The following is a 22213-nucleotide window of genomic DNA, read 5'->3' as shown; positions in this document are numbered from 1 at the left end:
CGCAGACTGAAGATCAATAATGGATGATTGGTATTGATTTAGATGAAAGCTGGGTTCATTTTTGTAGGGCTACCATGGGGGTTAACATTTTTATGTCATTTATTTCGGATCTGATATAAAAATGACTCTTGAATTTATCGCCGTGTCATTTCATACGTTAATGGAGCTCAAAAGAATTTAACTAACTCCACCGATCTGTTCTCGGTTGCTGGTTGCTTTCATTTCGCCGGAGATATATTGAAAGATCGACATAATAAACTGATCAAAGCGTTATGGGCGGCTTGGACATAATATCTCACCATCTTTTCATTTCCTGTAGTCAAATTCAAAAGGATAAAAAAAAAAAAAAAAAAAATCTGAATACTCGGTTCTGAGCTCTCAAACAATGGTCATTTTATAAGACCATTGACAAATAAGACAAATAAATAGCCAAAAAACCAGGCCAGCTGGCCCGTCGGCGGCGGCAAAGCTAGCAGCCCCGAACGACCCGCCCACACCCGAACTGAACTGTGGGCCATATCGATCGCCCAGCCCAACTTTCATGATTAAAGCAATCCTTTCCAAACATGCACATTCTATTTAGTAACAAATCTCTAAATTAGAGACTCTGAGACTTCATGGTTCTGTTCCCACTTGCCATGTTTGGTCTGGCAGAGCCCGAAAACTCAGCCGGAGAGACTCAGGGGAAAGTCTTCTCCAAACTGCTAACAGCTGGATGCAGCTAACACAGCTTGAGGTCTTCATAACATTTTAGCAAAATCCCTTACATGTAAAAATCTGAGTTTTATACCGCTAGTCACTTGTTTGCGTCCCTGAAATGTCAAAAACTCTCCTCACTGAATTAATGGTAGACGGACTTCATGTTAGCCGCCACGTAAGATGCTCCATCTCCTTTTGGAGCATGGGGGATCGAACCAACAACCTGGGAAGGAAAGACTCATTGGACCCAGTCCGGGCCTAATTTGGTCAGGAGTACATTGATGTTTTAGAAATGTAGGGGCTGGATGGGAAAAAGACAAGTGCACTGGGTTGAAACGAACAGAGACACACAGTGTGGCTCCAGCCCAGGTACAGGGTAGGGCTCATTATCCTCTTTCTCATTTCAGGATAAAAGTGCTCGAACGGGGCTTATTTTTCACAGCTGATCTCGAGTCTATTAAGGACACTCGGCCCCCTCGCGGAGCTCCGACTTCATAAAGCAAGCTGGCAGGACACCCGCACTTAAAAAGACCGGCGGAGACCTTTTGAAAAGGCTCTCATGGAGGTAGAAACCCATGTTGGGCCAACTCTTTTAACATGTACGACCATTTCCCATCCAGAACCCCTAAAAATAAATAAAACAGATAAAACAATGTAAGATGTGCCTACCACACCAAAATAAATGAATAATGAAATAAATAAATTGGAAATCCCTCTTGACACTGGCTTTATTGTTCCTTATCCGAGCCACCAGATTCATTAAGTTTGTGAAGCAGGTGTTTCAGGAACTACAAACATCCTCATTTGAGCGCACAAGCAGATGGCAGCTGATAGACAGAGGCACAGGGAGGAGAGGAAGCAGGGGTGGGGGGGGGGAGAGAGAGAGAGAGGGGGTAACGCAATGAAAAAGCTATCAAATGAGTCCCACAAGAGAGTACCCCTGTATGTCTGTACTCCGCTTCCCTCTCTCTATCACCCTCTCTCTTACCCTCAAGGCAAAACCATCCATCCCTGCCCACTTTTGCTGACACGCCATCACAGCACACACACACATAAACTGAGAGGCTATTTGTGTGTGTGTGTGTGTGTGTGTGTGGGGGGGGGGGGGGGGGGGGGGGGGGGGCTGCGATCTGACCTTGAACACTCGCCTCCATGTGGCAGTGTAAGAGAGAGAAAAAAAAAAAAAAGCTGGAAGAAAACAGAACTGTGGAGTTGGCAAAAAAAAGAGAAAAGTTTGACGAGATTAGAAATGGCCAACATGCAGACTGAGCTGCAGGTTGATTAGCTGTCTGTCTGTGAGACGGACACTTCATCTCCTGCCATCTGCGTTAGATAAACGCGACATAGCAGAAAGGTTAAACAGGCTAATTTACACAAACTGTCCCCGGCTATCCTTAGCAATCGAACACTGTGTTGCACGAAAGAGCAAATATCTGCCGGAGACGGACGAGTGTTGACAAAGGGCTTTCATGAGAGGAGACTGACAGTCATGGAAATGTGACACCGAGAAGCAACCGGGGGAACAAAGACGAAAACAGAAGGGAGGGCAAGACAGAGGAACAGAGAGAAAATAAAAAAGTGCGCGGAAATAAAAAGGCGAGTGGGAGGGAATGGGCGCGAGCTGGCGGTTGACGCCGTACATATGAATCACCGTACAGGCCCAATATGACAGGCGATGACGTGCGACCAGGGGGACCACTGGGTAGAGGATACAAAGGATGAGCGAAAGAGACAAGAAGATAAAACATGCTGGGTCACTGATTAAGCCTTTGATAAAAAATAGAGGCAGCAGATCAGAAATGACAACAGTGATCATCCCGTTCGGGTCCTGAAACTGCACACTGCGTCTTTTTCGGTCCCTCCACACATTCGATCCGTCACCATCTGACAATGCGGCGCTGACACGAGCCATAATAAGTCGGTACCACTGTGTCAATCTTTGGCAGGTGTTCTTGGGCCTGAAGGTACACAGTTAGAGAATAAATATCTTAGATGCAACCTCTCAGGCCCTGAGGTAGTATTTCATGCCTCACTGGATTGGATAGCAAGGCTCAGTTCCCTCATAAATTGACTGATTTCTGGAGCAAAACAATGTTTGGTGTGGATTTTCTTTTTTTTTTTTCTGAATGCAAGTTGATAAAGCTGAAGGAAAACAAAATGTACAAGTCTTGATATTTGCTGAACATAAATTTGACTCCGATTCCTCGCATTTACAAGCAGTGACAGCAGAACCCACACAGCAATATCGCCAATATTTATAGTAACCTTTACTTAATTATCATAAAAGTTAACTGGATTATTTATTTACGTCTAAATCTTAATATCATGGATATTTCGATTTTGCAAAGCTTTCATGATTGATACTAATATTTCTAACATCAGTAACTAATGTGTCAAAATATACCCAAAACTTTGCTTATAACTGTTGCCAAAAGGGAAACTCTTGATTAAATGTTTATTAACTAATACATAGTTTATGGAAAATAAATTGTATCATCACAGCTGCTTGCAGTTCCTTTTGCTACAATAATAAAATATTCATCCACTGGTCTTCTACGTAGCTTCATCCAACAATGGGTCAAGGGTCAATGGAGTGGTTCAAGTAAAGTACAAAGTAAAGTTCAAGCTGAACAGGTTCATCACAGGGCGATAGAGGTAACGCTCAGGGTTGGAACCCACGTATTTAACAACAGGGATGGAAAAACCCCAGGCCCTTGTTGAAAATGGTCTCCCAGTGTTTCAGTTCCTTGGAATCATTTTCCAGTTTTGCAAATGATTTCCTCATTGATCACATTGTTGTTGTGTGTTGTTGCGTGGCGACGCCATTCACCAGCGCAGCCAGAATTAAACATGGCGTCCAATCAGCACAAACGCTGTAACGTTTGGTTCCATATCATGAGAAAGGAAGACAACGGGGCAACCTGCATGACTGTCAAAGTGGTCATTTCATCAAAGGGAGGAAATGCCATCAATATGTTGAAACATGATGTTTTTGATCTGCTGCAGAGCGAATCAGCAGCACGTCCTCTTCTGTGATTACCGCAGCTAGCTAACTAACACTGTCTATCGTGTTAGCGCCATTCCCCTCATCATAAAACCCGCTTTTACCATTAACATTAAATGAATTCCTTGTCAATGATTTTTTTTCCCAATGAGAAACGATAAAGAGCCGAATTCTTCAGCAGTTGTAGGTAGAGGAGTACACTGTCCCTTCACAGAAATTCAATTTGCATGTTCTACCTGTGCTTGCATAGCTTGTTTTTCGGCTTTTTTTTGTTTTTTAACTTTCTAATATACTCTGAACACATACTTCAAGTTAAATAGTACATTAAATTCCTATTAGGTTTGAATACGTGCGTTTGATTGTCCGACAGCTTTCCCTTCACTCTTGTGTTGTGGAAATTAATTCCCTTTAATCCTGACCTCTGTATGGCTGGTACGAAGAAAAAAAATAGACTAATTCATTGTTTTAGAGCAGTGATTCTCACTTGGTGGGTCGTAACCTGAAAGTAGGTCACCGGCTTGTTTTCAGCGAGACGTGCGCGTTTGTCTGGAGGGAAAAAACATTAAGATCAAACCCGACGCAGTTTCATTGACTCACTCCTGAACAATTGAGAAATATTGCCTCGTAATGTCAACTGACATTGATTGTGAATGAAAACTTGTTTGAGTCATAAAAAAAGGCTAAAGTAACAGAAGTTAAAAGTTTAGTTTTTTGTTAAAATGTAGGTTTTAATTCACTTCGCCAATTATTTATTAATTTTTTTCTTCTTTTTCTTACTGAAAAAAAAAAAAAAGGGTTGAGCGTATTTCTTCCTCAGTCCACTGAGATCCAGTGGAGACGGGGGGGAGAGAAAGAGACGCATCAATTAAGCACTTCTCCCGGTAGACTGCGATGTGACGGCGTGGGTGGAGTTCACCGGGGGTGACGCTGCAAACTGCGGCAGCATCAACACGAGCTGCAGGTACCGGCGTGTTGCGCTCAGCCGCCACGCCAGGAGTCAAAGGTGGCCCGGCAACATAAAGTGACACGGTTAATTGTTTATTAGCAAACTTTGAAGCAAAGCGACAGTATTCATCTTGATAGCATACAGCAAACCGTAGGTCACACATTTAGTAAATAGAGTGTTTCATAACAGCGTCGACGTTGCGTAACGGTTTCCACTCCAGAAAGCTTCATTTGAGTCATGTTTGTGGTGTTAATAATTTTTTAGGATTTAGTTTATTTTCCTAAGAAATAATTAAGTCCTGTCCACTTGTAATGCGACTCTGAAAACAGAAGCTGTTTAGGTTCAAAACAGGTCGAGAGAGAAACTGACATTTCCTCTCGTACATGAAAAGGCAGCTGTGCTGTTTGCCGAAACGAAGCTAATGCCGTCTGTAATGGCAACATTCTCAAAAATGAGTGAACTTCTCCTGTGGAGCAATGAGGGGGGGAAAAAAAAGTATAATTGGAAAATTAATTGCTTTAGCACCTTTTCAGAGGACGCACAATTACAACTCCTCACAGTCACATTAAACTAATACAATAGTAGGAACTATATGCTCAACAACACTGCTGATCTGAATGGAAAATAAACGTACTGATCATTTCAAGGGGGATTTTTTTTTTTTTTTTTTTTTTCATCTGGCCTATTTTTCCACTATTCTGTGTTATTAGTCGAGTGGCCTTCTGACCAATATGTACACACAGAACACAGGCACAATGCCACAGTTCTGACTGTCACAATCATATAAAAGGTAAAACTACTTCAATTCAGCACAAACTGCATGAAAGGCGTTTGTTTTTACCATTTGGCAACAGACAGATAAGCTTAAAGACACCACTTTGATCCATATTACGCCCCATTTGCACAAGGCAATAAAGTGAAATTCATTCCCAGATGTGATTTAACCATGTGAGGCTGAAACTTGGCGTTCCTGTGCGTCTCATGTGAATGCATCAAATCCGCCTGAAATCTTCAGTTAAGGTCAGACGACTTGTGCCTCACTTTATTGAGTTTATTTCTAAGTTTTAATGTAGAAAAAAAATGAATGTCTTCTTTATTTTAGTTATAATGTTTATAGATACACAATGCCTTTTGCAGCTGCTGTGTTAGATCAGATTAACTCCGACGCATGACACACTCACAAACCGATGATATATTCAGGGTTAGGAAGGTGAGGTGGGGATTGAACCACCAACCTTGGGATTTGCAGATGAACAGCACTAGAAGCTCGGCTGCCCCATATAGGAGACTCGGGCAGGTGTGCAGCTGGAAAAGAGCACGATAACGCACGGCCGGGCATGGATTTGCGAGATGGCAACAATTACACCTGCCTGTTAAATATGTGTTTGAGCGTTGGGCGCTGTGTTCACCCGAGCAGCCGATTGGAGAAATCTGAGGCACGAGGGAATCAGAACACCAGGATGCAAACATCCTGTGCGCAGCCGTCTGATTGCGGGTGTTTGTGTTTCTGCTTCGTTAGTCATTTCTCCATGGGAAAAAAGGTGTTTGGTTGTAATTTTTAGAACTTATTCACAGTGAATACTGAATCACTAACTTTTTTCTTTTTTTTGTGGGTTCTTGGGAAAGATGCGTTAGGTCATGTTGACTCCACTCTTCTCAGGGAGAGTCTAACAGGGTCACAGCTTACGAATAAGAACTTGATCTCAACTCAACCAGTACAAGAGCAAATCACTTCAAACTTTATATTCACAGCTGCAGTCTAGTCTGATTTAACCCTTTAGACATTAGAAAGTGCTACTTGCTTCGGCTCAAATGTGATATATCCAAAATGAAACCAGGAGGTCTATTTGGATATTAGAACCAAAGCAAATGAAGTATTGATGAGATTCATTTAAAGTTTTGCAAGCAAGTTGATGTATGACCCTTTGTGGATTTAGATATTTGTTAATTTATTGCGTTTACTGTGGCAAAGATTCCCGTCTGTGAAGGGTTAAGATAAGCGAGACGTTTAGCTCAGAGCAGCAGTTAGCCCCGAAGTCTCCTCTGGTGGCCTGCGAGCCTCAAAGACGAGGGCACAGCAGCGCGGGAAGCCGGTTCGCCCGGCAGAGCTGCAGCCCGGCACGCCTCCCCTGACGATACTACAGCACAACCTGCCATTTCTACACTCCGGCTCCTCGCTTCCTCCCCGGTTCCACCACATGTGCTCGGCTGAGCTAACAAGGCGGTATTGATCCTCTTCATCAGACTCCAAACACAAAAGCGCCGTTTTCCAAAATGCTGAGCGATCCCTTCAGGACATTTTAGAGCAGCTGCAAAACTAATTGTTGAAGCCACATTCCTGTAGTCGAATGTTGAAGAAAATTGGAGGTTTTTGCGTTTGGCGGAGACGCCTGATCCGAGTCTCTCCCCGCAGCCCGAATCAATAGTGAATCATCTGACCTGCTTGTCAGGTTGTCTAGTGCCTATCTGTCCTTTAATCAGCAGCTCCAGCTTTAAGTCCCTGTGTCAACAAGCCGACACCTCGCTGGAGTGTTTTTGGTGCAGGTTACTGCTGCACCTTTGTCACTCGGCTGACTAAAATACCAATCCTCGATGTGACTGCAATGCTTAAACTGGAGTGCTAAGAGCGCACTGAAAACACCAGAAAGAAATCCATCAGTGGAAAAACCTGCTCTGCACGCGGTGTTCTTGGTGGATAAGAATAAAACGGGCACCTGGAAAAGGGCATTCCCTGGACTAAACTCGGATAAGTGCTGATGAGGGTTTTTTTTTTTTTCCCCCCCTGTTTAAGTATAACTCACAAAAATGCAGAGTTAGTAATGCTCCAGCATATTTTATTGTCCCTGTTTGTGGTTGTTTCTCTTAATTCTGGTGCACCTAGAAAGCACTGGATCCGTTGTGGAAATAACAATGACCTGAAAAAAGAAGGGCACGCTGCAATATGCACAAATTACACAGAGCAGTACGTGTTTTTCCAACTAACGACAGAATATTTACATTGGAAATCAATTAACCATAAAAATCTGTGTTTACTGTGTGCACAAATCTATCCATCTACTGGCATTAAACAAGTCCTTTTAACGAAGCTTGTTCAGTCGGGACTCATAACAAAATGATCGCTGATTCAGGAACATTTCACTGCATTCTTTTAACTCTTCTCTACTTTGATTATATAATAAGTGCTAGACTGTTCTTAACTTAGGAGCAATTTCCTTGTCTGACTACGGCACTTTTTTTTTTTCTTCTTCTTCTTCTTCTCCAGGACAGCATCTAATATAAGAGCACCTACAGTAGGAGAGGAAGGCGGTGGCAGAGAGGCCGTTTGATTTATGTCTTGGTGGTGGAAAAGTTCTGCAGTGTCTCCGTCCCTTTTTTTTTTATTTCCCCCACAGTGAAAGTTCTCAAGTGCAGCCATGATCTGAGTTTTATTTCTGGTGCTCCTTCACAGATTTTGAGCGGTCATCTCATTAGGGTCTCAAGAAACAATTATGGACTCAAATTCCAGTCATGTCGCTAATTTTAGGCTCACTATTTAAAATTCCATTTCCCGGACTGGTATCATTTCTAAAAGAGCATCATGATCATTGTGTGGATGGGTTGAATTTTCTTCATGGGGCTTATGCTAAAGAAAAGAGGTCCTTTGTGATTATGAAACCACTCTATACACTGTATAAATATTATTGAAGTGTCAAAGCTCTTAATTTTTAGTAGCTGTGCTTGTATATAGAATATCTTACATTTGTGATGTCAATAAAGACAAAGTCACCTGAAGCAGAGTCCAATACAAAAGCTGGATTGTATGTCTGAAAATGACATTTAATGTCCATTTAAAGGTAATAAAATCATAGTATGTAAAACAATATTACAGCTATAATAACTATAACAGTAAAATTAGATTGAATTGTCGTGATTTATTCATAAAGAAGCAAAAACCTTTTAAAAGTCCATTTTTGTTTCTCTCCTTTTCCCAAGTAATCTTGTGCAAATCAGTTATATGGGTGTAAATCTGATAATATATACAAAATGGTAAGATTTTGTTGAGGTGTGGAGCAAATTGGTTGAAAATAGTACTGAATAATTATTTCACTTTTCTCTCTCAAAGGTGTAAGAAAAATGGTTACTAACACATTTCAGTGTTAGGAAATCTACTTCAACATAACTTAAGGTGATAATTAGAATTCCCACATTAAAAGTGGGAGAAGAAAAAAAAAAAAATCACAAGCCAATAGTCGGAGGCTTACAGAGCAGCTGCAAAACATCTGTTCTCACAACTCGGTTCAACTTCAGCTCCGGTCCGCTTCTAGCACAATAAAGTCTATGTTTAAAAAACGTGCTAAAACATGGAGGGAGGGATTTCACAGCTTAAAGGTATGGAGTGGAGTCTGAAGTGGGGTTGCATGAGGTACTATGTTTAGATCCGTGTGTTATTTTATCATATTTAAGATAAACTTTGGCGCTTGTCACACCGACGACTTATTACTTTTTCTTCACACCGAGTCAATGTTACCCACCCAGTACAGGCAAACCCGGGTGTTTGTTTACTTGGTATGTTGCATGGGGTCTAAGTGGACCTTCTCTCGCTTGCTAGGAACACTCTTATCTACATCAGTACCTTTGAGCATGTTTGCAGAGGCTTTTTCTTGCACTTTACATTAAAAAAAATCATTGCGTTTTGTACGGTTAATAAGATATTTGCTTTGTTGGGAACCAAGGTATCCTAAATTGCCTGTTTAGATTAATAAAGCGGTGAATAAGGCAAAACTAAAGTAAGGACATAGGTTCCTGGTGATTTATAGCTCCAGTTAAAACCTCCGTACCCAACAGAACAGTTTAAGATCTCAAGTTTTCAGTCAAATATCTACTATCTACGTAGTTGTATCTGCTTTCAAAAGGTGCTCCACAATGGAACTCTTAAGCATGCAGCAAACCAAAAAAGACTGCTTTGCACTCGGAAGGGTTTTAAGTCTAGATTCTAAGTAAAAACCTAACTCAGTAAGTTTCACACCAAACTGAAAACCCAGGAAAGAATTGCTTGAGATCAACACAAAAAGCAAGACCGATTTGCTCGATAAAGCTTTGATGAATATGCATTGTTGCATAATGCCTTTGGTCAAAGGTGATATAATCACACCATAATGACTCTTGCTTCTGTTCCTAAATATACCTCTGCTCTTTATAACTCCGTTATATCATCTGACATTTGAAAGGGAACAATTGTCGAGCGGGAAATTGACTTCCTATTAGGCTTGTTTTGTGCCTCTCTGTGTGGAACATTTAAACAACACATCATGACTCTCTCGGGGTGAGAAGTTTAGTCCTCCGGTTGTTAAATATCACTCTCAATTATAGGTGTTGTGGCGCGGTGATTCGATGGGAGTAACCCCTTCCAATTTACACCACTTTCATGCTCCTCCTCGAAATGCATATTAAAGGGGGGGTCAAATGTTTGACCCAAGAAAATGCTCTGGGTAGCGAGGTTGCCGGATCAAAGCTATCGCAGCTAACGCCACCACAGACTTGTCATTAAACGCAGAACTAAATACCTCACAGTGTGATCCTTTCATAGCTGGCACGGACGTCACCTGAACACAGCAGCAGCTGATGAATCCTGCTTTATATCCTCATCACTGATGCATAGATTCTCCTAATTATTTTTCATGTAAAAGCCAACCAGATGCACAATAATGTTTCTGTGTTCCAGAGTCTATTTGAGGTTTACCGTATATGAGGCTGCTGCTCTCTCCCAGACAAAACAAATTAATATCTTTATGCATTCACTTTGGCAGACTCTGAAAATTTTGTCTCTAATCTCTGGATTGGAAAAAAAAAAAAAATGTGGATTGAGTCGAGTAAATAAAACTGTTTCAACCAAGCAACAGCCCATTTTTTAAACATGGGCTGGCTTATCACACCCTTCCACTGGTGATGAATACAAAAAAAAATAAAGTGCAGAAGATATTATGGACCAGCAGGATGATTTCCTGCTGAAAAATTAAAACCTTCACTCCCAACTAAAAAGTTTCTACAAAATCCTTTTCACCATTTTAAATGTAATACAGCCAACAACATCATATCTCAATAAGATTGACAGTAATTCAATAAATAATAAATTAATACATGTTGGCTGGTCTTTCCATTATTGAAGAAGTATTTGTTGAAAATTAATAAGTGCAGCCAATTAAAAGTGAAGTTGTTTATGTTTCTATGCATCTTTAAATACACTGTAAAATTTGAAAACACAGTTCACCGCAAAATTATCCAAATCATGTCGTGGAATTGTTGTGACGCAGCCGTTCATCCTTAAACGCAGTAGTTAAGCTGAAAGCAGCCATCATAAAATGTACGTCATCTCAAAGAAAAATATTGACGTTGGATGGAAATTACACTTTCACTGAAGTTCGCACAGTTGTCGAAATAGATCATATTAGATTTGATTAGATGAGAAGAACTGGGTTGATCGAGCCAGGAGGCTCAGGTTGCCGCAGCAGGAACTTGTAAATGAGACACAGCAGGAACGTGAACATAAGATAAACACTGTTCATCAGAGGAATCCCAATTTTTATACAGTAAGAGTTTTTCTTCAGTCTCTTCTGGGTTTTATTGGTTTTAACTACATGTTGGATTCTCTCCTGCGGCTCTTTGTCAAACTTAAAAAAAAAAAAACACTCCATTGTCCATTTTTGTTCACTACAGAAATTACATCTTTTTCTTTAAAGATGTTATACCAGCTTACTGGCCCTGAACAGATGAATAAAGAAATTCATAACATATGTCATTTCTGGTAGGGATGTCAATGAATGTGCTGACCGTGATTTTACAATGGCCTATGATTCAACCACTTGAGCCACTTTTTTTCCCAAGAAAAACTGCATTTCGTGGTCCAGTTTGTAAAGTTGAAGGAAAAAGAAATGACTAACAGAGACCTTTTTTTTTTTTTTTGGCACATTTCTAGACTACAATGGTGAGATAAAGTGTGCAGAACTTGAGGAGGGAATAGCTTCAGTTCATCTCCAGAGCTTTTTTTCCCATTCTTTTCAAACTTTTCCAGCTTCACCCCAAAAAGTGTAATTAATTTGCCGTTGAGATGCTGCCTGTTTCACACAGCAGCCCTCCAAATTAGAGGAGAGCGGCATCTACCTGACGAACAGCTGCACATCTGCGGGGATGCAACAAATGGTAACAACAGGATTCTTGCAAGTCTTTCACACTTGTCACTGGATATTTGAGTGCTGCGCAGCTCCAAATCCACTGTTGGTTCATTATTTCTTCCATACTGAGGAAAGTCAGAATAATGACTCATGATTCGGAGGTGAGGCTTGGTGTTTTGGATTGATCTGAAAACGCACCGCAAGCGCAGTCGGTATTGAGCTTGCTAAGTTAGACAATAAACGACAGCGATAAAGTTGATTAACTCGCTTCTAAATCAGCTTTGTTTCATTTAGGAAGAGGAAGTCCTGGTGCGCTGTAATAAAATTGGATGAACAAACAAACGGAAAAAAAAAAAAAAAAAAGGCACAAAACTTCTCGAAAACTGCTCGAACACAACCGGCTCACAGACGCTCGACCCACTTCTCCTCGGCCGTAAAGTTGGCAGCGTAACACAGATTGATGAGATGCGGTGATTCTTTACGACCCCGGCAGACACACAAGGTACTCGTTTGCCAGCTCGCAGGTCTGCTGGACAAACGGAAAACTCTCGGCACTTCAGATAGAAACCCCCGCTGTGGACTGGGCAGAATCTCCATTTGTGTTCAGTTGTTTACAGGAAGAGACCAGCGTCATGACAGCCAAGGGCTTTGTTGAATCACAATTGAGCGAGGGAGGCAGTGATTCAACAGGAAAATAAACCGACTCTGATCCTCAGCATGGCTTCGAGGAAACATTAGCAGGACTGCGCTGCCTCCAAACCCACAGTAAAGCTACCATCACCACTTTTTCGTTTGAATATGGATTTGTGTCCATCTGATTAAAACTAAATCTACATTGCTGATTACTTTTTTTTTTTGTATTTTTGGTACTTTGTTTGGTCTCTGATGATTCATGAGGGATACAATTTTCCTCAATATCAACTGAAAGGTCCACCGTGTGATCTGTCTCTCTGCTTTATGGAGCTGGTTAAGTGCTGTATATTCATCTGGGGCCTTTTTTTTTCATCAAAAAATAGCAACCTTTTTAATAAATCATGTTATTTGTAATAGCTGCTATTTTGACAACATGTCCTGCAGGCTACATGTGAAGGCCTTCCTGTTGCAAATCACAATGAAGACACATCAACTTATTCAAAATGCAGCTTACATTCACATAAACAAAGTGTCAAAATTGAACCTCCGCCTAGTTATCTACTTTGTTTTTGTCAAAATGTCTTATCAATTGTAATCAGACACAAAACCAAACAGGATTTTAGTAAGATGAAGGGATTTGTTTTTACAATCTGGATTTCAAAAACCACGACTAATCGATCCATTCACAGATGATTATCTTGTTACAAACAATATGAGTCCAGTCAGATTAAGTCCTCACACTCTGAGGTGAGCGAGTGGTCAAGAAAAGCAAAAAATGTGACTGAATATCATATTATTCAGGTCTATAGTGAATACAGCCGCGGGAAAGACCTGAAATAAATCATTTGAACTAATTGAACCTGATGATGGCAATCGAGACTGGAGCGTCTTTGACATTACATGTTGCATATCTCCAGCAGGTGAGAGCCTTCTCTCCGCCTCTCCTCCTATTGACAGCTGAGCAGCCGTGACCTTTTGAAGTTAATTGCATGAGCAGCTCACTAAGAGTAACGTTAAATTACACGCTTTAATTTGACAACAGCCACATCAATCATAATGCGAACGCTCTGGGCGTGACAAAGTGCCCGCGCTCCAAGACACGGGTCTGCATCAGCGGCACGACCGCTGGTTTCAACATTTCAATTAGGTTTTGAACAGGCCTTCTTGCCGATGCGCCTCCCTCGTAAACCGAAAGAAACAAGGTTATCATCCCACTTTGCAAGACTGTGCGTGTTTTGTTTCTTCATTGAATCAGCGCTTGCTGGTGACAGGCCTTTATGCTTCATGCAAATTACCAGCCTCGTGAATGAAAGCCTAAATTACATTAATATTGAAAGATAATTTCCGCTTTCAATTATTCATTCGCATATCTTGGAAAACTTAAACGCTCTTAAGCGTTTTATTTGCGGGAAAAATGCACACAGAAATCTCTCCACTTCTAACGATATTTTCTGTCCGCAGGGCAGCTGACTGTCTGAAGAGTCCGACGGTCCTGTCAGGCCCTGTTTGCGGCCTTTGTGCCAGTGTTGCGAAATCTACAACATGAATCTATATGGCGCTTCGTTTCCATGTGACTCTCGGCAGACACATCTAGGACTCCGCGCCACCCGCCTTGCCATGGTTTAGATCCAATTTGAAACAGCTCCCTCTAGGCCATCCTGATGGAGTCTCTTTCTTCCCTCGAAGAAGAAGCCGGCGCACTGCTAAGGCCATGTGATGTTCCACAGACAGTTGGAAGTGTCACTTGTGCTGCGTTATCCTTCTCTCTTCTCTGTCAAAGCTGAACCACAGTGGCAGGCATGACTCACTGAAGTGCTGTACTTTCTAATGACATGAGAGCGGAGGCTGAGTCAATCTGACCTGACAGTCTTGCATAAATCACGGCCCTTCGATTTAAGTTGCTTTGAGGAGTGTCAACAAATCCACAGGAGGAATATTAGGCTCTGCTGTAGGTAGGGACTCCGCCTTTGAGAACTCATTATGGGGTGTCTCCCTTCACGCTGTGCCCGGCTGTGTTGACTGAATTGCCGAGCTTATTTCTGATTCACTGTCAGGAGCCTGCGTTTTAAATTCCCGAGCTGGTGGAAAACGCACAGCAACGCCCTCAAATCCCATGCAGGTGAAATACATGGAGTTTATTGGGAAATGTTTCAGATGTGAGCTTCAATACCTTCATTCTTATTCAATATCTAAAGAAAATTCTAACTTGGGCTTTGGGAAAAGTGTTTGGGTGCACAGTAATAAAGGTGGTTAAAAGTTAATAGTCTAAGATGAGGGATGAGATCCCCTCACAGAGTTTCAACATTTTTAATAACATCGTACAACTATGTGTTGAATCTGTGCTCTGTATACTCTCCTGAGGGCAGAGGGGGAAAAAAAAAATCTAATGATTTTCACAAGAGAGAAAACTAAGAATTATCCTAATAAGCAACATCTCAGTAATTTTGTTTTTGGGTTTTCTGAATGTAAACAAACTCGCCGACAACCTGAAGCATCACACTGCAGGAATGTGGAATCTGCAGGCCTTGCTCCTTTGAAAAGCCTTCATTTGCACCAATCCCAAGACTGAGGTGTCAATGAAAAGTCCAGAATGTTCTGAAGTTCAGCATGAATAGGGTTCGACTTCGACGTTTCAGACTCATGTTGCTTCATGAATGACAAAAAGCAACTGCCAGGTGTCTCGAGGATATATCTTACTCAAGCATTACGTGTAGTTTTTGGAGTACGGTTATGATTTTTTCTTCTTTTCATTGCTAAATGTCAAACTTTCAAGATAAAGATGATCTGTTCTCTGACTGGTAGACCATAATTTGCAAATGCAAGGCAGCCAAACATCACAGTAACACTGACCTCAGTGCTTTGCACAATTACTAGTGACGCCCTGATTGGATTGGCAGTATCGAATTGGTACAGGTTTTAACACGGCTGATAGATTATCTTCAAATTGAGCCGATCAGCTCTGCTGATTTTGCTTGCTGCTGTAAACTGACCGGCGTCGGCCACACTCCATAACACAACCTAACCACGGCAGCATCACGGCAGCATCAGCTACACAGTGGCTAGTTATATTTTCCAAGATGGCGCCTGTGACTGGCTGTGCCTCTGCTCGGCTCCTGTGTAGACTCTCTATGATAATTTTTTCTGCATGTGTGATCTTATCAGCCCGACTAACTAATGGATGCGCCTTGGCTTTGCAAACTTATGACCGGGACTCTCTGTTTTGCATCAAAGAGACCATGGAGAGCCTGTTTCATACTCAGGAACGCTACAAACAGGCATTTCCTCCCCCGGTGTCTATTGACCTAAACTCACCGGAATATTTGTTGCTGTTCCGGGCGACTGGCAAGGTCCGCAGGAGATCGAGGAAAAGGCGAGGATCCCGGGGCGGTGTCCAGGTACGGCGAAGGCGTGAGGCTGCCCGCCTGGGCTCTGCCATTGCACGCTGCGGAGGACGCGCTCGATGTCTCCGCCACGTCCTGCTCCTCGATGATAGCGACAGCGCATCCACGCCGCTGTTTGCCCGGGCCACGACTGTCCTGAATTCTGGGCAGCGTTTGAATCCTGGTCGCGGATCCTCATCGGAGCAGCGCACTTCCGTGTTTCCATCTGCACGGTCCAGCTGGTGCCCGCGTAGCAGCTGCCTTCGCCCAATCACGCTGGACACTTCGGACCCAACCTCCGTGACGTCACACTCGATCCATCTCGGTCTTCTGAACGCCTGTTCCATCGGGAACAAATCCTTTTCCCTGAACGACCTCATCTCAAGGGAAAACATGGATATAATGTGTATCACGGAGACTTGGCAGAAAGAAGAGGAGTTTATACATTTAAACGAGCTCTGCCCCACTGGATTTGCCGTGCATGGGAAGCCACGCCCCCATCGAGGTGGAGGGGGGTTGGCATTCGTCCACAAGGAGGATTATATTTGCAAAGTGATTCCTTCACAGGATTACTCTTCTTTTGAATCCCAGATGGTCAAGGTGGGAACCCTGCACCCTCTCTACTGTGTTGTGGTCTACCGTCCTCCTGGCTCTGCTGCTGCCTTCTTAAAGGATTTTAGTGACTTTTTATCCTCTATTATAAAGCTGGAACCTGTTTTAATCCTTGGAGACTTTAACCTTCATGTTGACAGCACCTCCTCACCCTATGCAATGGAATTTTTATCACTGACTGAAGCTTTTAACCTTGTTCAACACGTTTCATTGCCAACCCACCGAAAGGGCCACATTTTAGACTTAGTTTTTGCACTCGGCCTGGACATCTCGAATGTGTCTGTGATTGATGTCCACATGAGTGATCACTGTCTTGTGTCATGTGATTTGCATTTCAGTCTCGAGCCCAAACTTTTAAAAGTAAGGTCTCAGAGGCGGATCATCACTGCTAATACTGCAGAAAGGTTCTCTGTTTTGTTTGATCCCCCTCCTTTTACAAATGGCTCCAGTGTAGACGACCTAATCCAGTGCTTTGATGACCACTGTGTAATGGTTTTGGATCAAGTGGCTCCTGTTAAAGTCAATCTGTCTACGCAGAAAAAAGCATGTCCTTGGATAAACGAGCATATTTTAAGCTTTAAGAGACTGTGTCGAAAGACTGAACGCCTGTGGAAATCCACTAACCTTGAGGTTCACAGGCTCCATCTCAGGGATCTTATTTCCTCATACAACAAAATGGTTGAAAATGCCAGGTCCAACTATATCCGCCAACTGGTGGCAGCAAATAAGAAAAACCCTAAAGTACTGTTTGATACAATTAACTCTTTCATTTGCCCTGCTGCTCCTGTCACCCCCGTTTTCATCGAAGCTGACAGCCATGCTTTCCTGAATTTTTTCGCTGATAAAATCAAGAAGCTCAAGGACAACATGCCACCCCCTCAGTGTGGTGCCTCGGCTGCTGCTGAGCCTATCTCCAGCTTGTGGTCCACCTTCGAGCCTGTAACTCTTGCTGATGTTCTGGCTCTGGTAAACAAGACGAAACTCTCATCCTGTTCCTCTGATGTCATTCCCTGTAGACTGTTCCCAGAGGTTCTGGAGGCAGTTGGTCCCTCGGTCACTGAAATGATAAACCTCTCTCTGTCATCAGGTGTGTTCCCGAATGCCTTCAAGCACGCCATTGTGGAGCCTCTTCTAAAAAAAGGAGGTTTAGACCCGGCAGACCGAAATAGTTATAGGCCCATCTCTAAGCTGCCATTTCTGTCAAAGATTCTTGAGAAGGTGGTCTGCAATCAGCTGTCTTCCTACCTCGACCAATACAACCTCTTCGACAAATTCCAATCTGGCTTCCGTAAGCACCACTCCACAGAAACAGCCCTACTAAAAGTGTCCAGTGACATAATGATGTCTGCCGATTCGGGCAGTTGCACCGTCCTAGTTCTCCTGGATCTGTCCTCAGCGTTCGACACTGTTGACCACCAGGTCCTGCTATGTAGACTGAGGGACCATGTGGGACTGTCGGGGTCAGTTCTCCAGTGGTTCACTTCATATCTGTCTGGACGCAGCTTTTGTGTGTCTATAAACCAGGTTAAATCAGAGTCCATGAATCTGGCAAGTGGGGTGCCTCAGGGCTCCGTCCTGGGCCCTATTTTATTTCTATTGTATCTGCTCCCCCTGGGTAACATAATCCAAAGGTTTAAGGATGTCTCTTACCACTTGTACGCTGATGACATCCAGCTCTACTGCTCTTTCAAGCCAGATGGGATACAGAAGCTGGATTCCTTTTTCCACTGCTTGGCAGAAATCAAACAATGGCTCAGCAAAAATTCTCTCCAACTTAACGCAGACAAAACTGAAACACTCATCTTCGCCCCTGATGTCTCAATTCCAGGGATCAAACAGTACCTTGGTGACCTCGGGCAGTCTGCCAAATCCAGTCTTAGAAACCTGGGTGTTTTCTTTGATAAAGACATGTCTCTGGCGGAGCACTGCAAGCAGCTGACGAGAAACTGTTTCTTTCAATTGAGAAAAATCTCTAAACTTAGGAAAATGGTCTCATTCAATGATTTAGAGCTCATCATTCATGCTTTTGTCTCTTCGCGCTTAGACTACTGCAACAGCTTGTTCTCATGCCTGAATAAGAAGGAGCTTTCGAGGCTGCAACTTGTGCAAAACTCTGCAGCAAGAATCCTGACCCGCACAAACAGATGGACCCGCATTTCTCCCATTTTGAAGGAGCTTCATTGGCTGCCAGTCTCCTATAGAGTTAACTTTAAGATTTTGGTTTTAACCTTTCGGGCCTTGCACGACCAAGCTCCCTCTTATATTCGCGATCTGCTCCAGCCCTACTCCCCTGTGAGGGCTTTAAGGTCTGCGGACCAGAATCTCTTAAAGGTGCCGCGTACCCGCTTTAAGACCAGAGGAGCCCGATCATTCCAGGCCGTTGCTCCCAGGCTCTGGAACGATCTCCCGCTCTCTCTTCGATCAGTTGTGACTGTTGACACTTTTAAGTCACAACTTAAAACTTTTTTATTCTCTCAAGCATTTGCTTAGTTTTTCGGGCCTGTTTTGATCACATTTTTAGTGCTGCTTATTTATGTATGTGTATTTAATTGTTGTTTTATTTATGTATGCTGTGAAGCACCTTGTGACTTTGTGTCTGTGAAAGGTGCTATATAAATAAACTTTACTTACTTACTTACTTACTAAAATGTCAACATGCAGGAAGTGGGGGGAAAAAAAAAGTCCTTCATGTAGCATCTTTTAACATCCATCACAAGTTTGAGCTGAGATGGCTCTCATAGTTCTGAAGACCAATGTATATACTGCGTTCAGTAATCGCTCTGCATAGCAATCCAGAAAAATGGCAAACAAAAAAAAAAAAACCCTCCTGTCTGTAACCATACGACCGTGATGTTTTTAAAGCCTCTGCATGCGCAGTATTGCTGCCGTTTCGACACTGTATTTCAGGCACAGTGTACATTTGCCCCACTGCTGACCCTCGCTGTGCACTGGATTGATTCTGACACTTCTCTGTTAAATCGAGCAGTGTTGCAGACGCGCCTGTTTCACGGGCCTCGTGCAGCAGAGCATGTGACACAGGAGCATCCAGGGGATGAACAACCACCGTTTGCGTGTAGAAATGTGTTCATAATAATTTTCTAGAATTTAAGTTAAATTCTATATTAAATTAAGTTATTGTTATTTTGATCATAATATGATCAAAACCTACTTTATTTGGTTCCAGCTACATGTGACCTTGTTGAAATTGCAGTTCTTTTATCCAAATTTCAGGTTTGCCATGTGCTATAAAAGACCAGTACATCAAATGTGAACTTAAAAAAGACATAGATTTAGATTTCTACTCATTGAGAGATTACAATGCAAGGATTCAGTGGTCTGACCTGCTTGAGATGCCGTATTTAGCACCTGAAGTAAAATAAGTTTGACACCTCTGACTTAAAGAAAGTGAAAGTTTGCCCAGAAGCAATTCATCAATTTAAAACTTACACTAAATCTAGCTCTGAATGTGCTTTAATGAGACAATAGCTTTACTCTACGCACTTATATCTTATTCTAATCAAGATTTCTCACAAAATCTGAAAAGAAAAATAAACACAACAGATTTTTCCTGAAGCTGTTAGGCGCCCCACAGGGAAGCCCCGCCCCACACTCCGAACAGCAGCGCTCTAAGAATAAGCTCTTCCTGTAAGCTTTTATTCGTGCCATTTATTTTCAGAGGAACTGATGAGAAGGCGACGTGGAGAGCGCCACAGCGCAACACTCGGCTTCTAATCTCGCCGTTAATCATTCCACTTGAAACTGTTCAGCAACAAAAGCCTTGTTTTTTTTTCACCCACTCCGAAATCAAAGCAATTATATATTTTTTCCCCGGACAAACAGGCGAGGCCTTCAAGACCCAGTTTACAGAAGTGATTCACACCAACGTGAGGCAATGCGGAGGAAATAACTCCGGAGGAGGAGCAGAGAAGATCAACTTTTCTCCAAAGAGAGAGAAAAAAAGAAATCTCTTAAGGTAGACAGGAAACATTTTTAACAAACAGTGAATAAAAGTCAACGTGAGCAAACATTTTCAGATTTCAGTGGATTGTGTAACCCGCTGAGCTGGCGCACACATGTTGTTCCTGCCACTCCCCCCTCACATCCACCAGTTGAATTCGTTCATTTGAATAATGCAGAGCTGTTAGTTATATTAAAGATAGGCCGTGGTACAGCGCAGCTAACTTTTATGGCCCCCGGGCACTTATCTGCAATATTGGCTGCAGCTCGTGGAAGAAAAGAGAGAGCAATTTAATCAGACGTGAAAGATCTAAACACCAGCGGAGGCAGACGTAAGACGGTTGCAACTTACGATCGAGAAGCTGGAAGGAGAACGGCGCGATTCGCGGTTTCATTATGGGAAAGGAACAGTGGCTGTGTTACGATGTAACTGGGGGCAATGGGGGTGTGTGTGTTTGTGGCGGGGGGGGGGGGGGGCTACAGCAAGCCGTTGGTTTATGTGTCTGTCAATGTCACGTCTTCTCAGGATCACGGTTCAAGGCGAACAGCAAGGATAAAGGGGGGCATGGAGGGGGACTGGTACATCGCTGAGAGGGTGCTGGTAGGTCAAAAGACCTTCAGCTGAGTTGATGCTGCTGGATGTTGTGCTCTTCAGTGATTTGAAGGATATAAAATAACAGGGAGTGTGTGATGCCAATAGGCCAGGAAGCGCGATGTAACGGAGCGCAGCGCGGCTTTCTGCGCTGAAGGCTGAAGGGTTGACGCTGATAGAAGTAGGTTAACGTGACATATATTGTCAAAGCTGTGCTTGGGCGACACCGTTTGGCAACTCTTTGTTTGTTTACGCTGGGTTCTGGCTCAAACTAACCACTCTGGTTAGTAAATCCATTGGCATTTCAGACATCTTATACGGCTTGGGTTGCCAGAGTTTTCCAAATGTCAAGTGACGATCCTCCAACCAGTAGTGAAAGTCTACAGTGACTATTATAACTATTAATATGAGCAGTACTCAAACAACAAAGTTATAAAATTATATTTTATAGAGGGCAGCAATGCTTGATTTACAAAAAATGCAGATTAACACTTTGATTGATCATTTTTACAGATTGAGTTTTCACTGGGAAAAACAAGCAAACGCCATCAGCTCAGCTTGTTTAGACTATTCTGTCGGTATTCATATATAATAGCTGCCATTCTTTTGCATTTCCCAAACCAATACAGTAGGCAGAGACAAGCTCCCCATCCCGGCATCATTATAGCTACCATCTCGCTGGAAATGTGCACTAATGTTATCTAATGTTATCAACAGTGAGGTAGAGTTTTTTTTTTTTTTTTTTTTTTTCTGGCCTATGTGCAAGAATTGCTTTTCCGTCTTTTGCCTCCTAAATGGCAGACTAAGCAAACAAATCACACTGGTGTATAAGGGCATGGGAAAACCACTGATTCCAAGGATGTCTGAAAAATGTATTTGCTGTGCAGCTTCTCATAGTGCAGATCTCAGATAATTTTCTTTCGAAACTGCAACCACCCACAGGCTTCTAAAGCTCCAGCTGGCAAGCAATCCTGAGGAGAACAGATTCTACCCCAGCAGGGGCCATAGGGATGCAGCAGGAGAGAGTAAAAGAAGCTCATTCTGTTGATTAAATTTAGTTGATTTAGCTGTTTGGCTTCTCCAGGGTGACCCGGAGCTCACAAAACATCAACCCTAAATGATGGATTTTAACCAAAACGGATCACATTTGATACAGAAAGTCTTTGTTTTAGGTTTTTGAGGATAAGAATACAACAGATTCCGTCCTCCAGTTAACATGATGTTTCTAAGATAGTTCTTATT

General features: G+C 42.6%; 1 protein-coding gene across 1 annotated transcript in view; it reads right to left on the bottom strand.

Annotated features, from left to right (window-relative positions):
* Positions 1–22213, bottom strand: part of LOC115383462 (glucosidase 2 subunit beta-like) — a 131432-nt gene that overhangs the window by 23018 nt on the left and 86201 nt on the right. The window lies entirely within an intron of this gene.

The sequence above is a fragment of the Salarias fasciatus genome, chromosome 3 (assembly GCF_902148845.1).
Source record: "Salarias fasciatus chromosome 3, fSalaFa1.1, whole genome shotgun sequence".
Taxonomy (NCBI): Eukaryota; Metazoa; Chordata; class Actinopteri; order Blenniiformes; family Blenniidae; genus Salarias; species Salarias fasciatus.
Note: the sequence above shows the minus strand (reverse complement) of the source record. Positions and strands in the feature narration are given on the sequence as shown.